The following is a 1,312-nucleotide window of genomic DNA, read 5'->3' as shown; positions in this document are numbered from 1 at the left end:
CCTAATCTTGGGCAAACAAAGATCCAAACCAAGCAAATCAAAGGTTCCATTTAATCTTGGGCAAATCCCTAAAATTGCAACGCATTTACGGAGGAAAAGAAAGGGAACAGAGGAGTTTACCTAGTAGGAGGGATTGGAGATCGAATCCGGACCTCAAAACTTCAGATCTGAGAGGGGTGTGGGGGGATCCGAAGGGGGCGCCGCCGCCGCCGCTCTCTGTAATCAGAGTCCTCAGAGAGGGGGAAGAACTGCTGGGAGGGGCTGGCCCGATGCGGCTTAAGTCAATGTGCAGCGCCTAAGAGACGGGCGCTGCACATTACAAGTGTGGCGCCTAAGCCTTAGGCACTGCAGTGCTGTCTGTGGGGCCGCAACTGGATCAGGGCTGCCACGCTGGCAGGAGGTGCGACGCCTAAGGCAGAGGCGCTGCATGGTAGTGTGCGGCGCCTAGCTGTCGGGCGCCACACGAAAGGTTCAACCGAGTGAAAAAATTTCGAAAGCAGGTCAGTTTGTGATTTGATTTCGCCCTCAGGTCAAATATGTGATTTCTACCCCGGATTAGGGGGTGGTCATGCACGAGATGCGTCCCATGGATGCTGTGGTGGTACACTACACCCTACCTACACCGGCCGGCTTCAAACCTTGGTGCAGCTCCGGTTGCTCCGTGATTCCGTTTGTTTGTTTGGAACGGACGAACGCCTTTGATTCCGTTTACAGGAACCGATTTTCATTTATAATCTGATGATGTTGATTGATCTGCGGAAACGGGGTTGTTGTTAGGACCGCCATTAGTTTGTTCACTCCAGACATGAAGTCAAATGGAGTTAGCCGATGGATATTGATTCGGCACTCAACAGTTCATCTGGGACGAGGTAGACGTTTCATCCGTCTCGTCCCGCTGCCACCCCTACGCCTTAAATCACAAGGTTTTAACTTTTAAGTAAACCAACATGTGGTTGGATGGTTAAAAGGATATTAGTATCTCCATCCCATCAGGGTTCAAGTCTTAAACTTGACATTGGTGTCCGCATTATTCCTCTATTTATTTCAGATTATGCTGACTCAGTATCTCGGAGATGCTCATAGGGATGGAGTGAGTGTGTGTGTGTTCACAGGGATGAGTGTATGCTCGTGTATGTGAACGACTTCAATTGTACCGTGTTCAAAAAAATCACAAGGTTTTAGATGATTAGGAAAAATATCAAAAGGACAATCAGAGTTTATAAGTTGGCCTGTGTTTTTAGGTTTTTAGTTTGAGTAGCGAAACATGTGTAATAGGTCATGATAAAAATATATTTGAAGTCGCATAACGTTT

This window comes from Triticum aestivum, chromosome 6D (genome assembly GCF_018294505.1).
Source record: "Triticum aestivum cultivar Chinese Spring chromosome 6D, IWGSC CS RefSeq v2.1, whole genome shotgun sequence".
Classification (NCBI taxonomy): Eukaryota; Viridiplantae; Streptophyta; class Magnoliopsida; order Poales; family Poaceae; genus Triticum; species Triticum aestivum.
The sequence above is the reverse complement of the archived record's forward strand: the minus strand, read 5'-3'. Positions refer to the sequence as shown.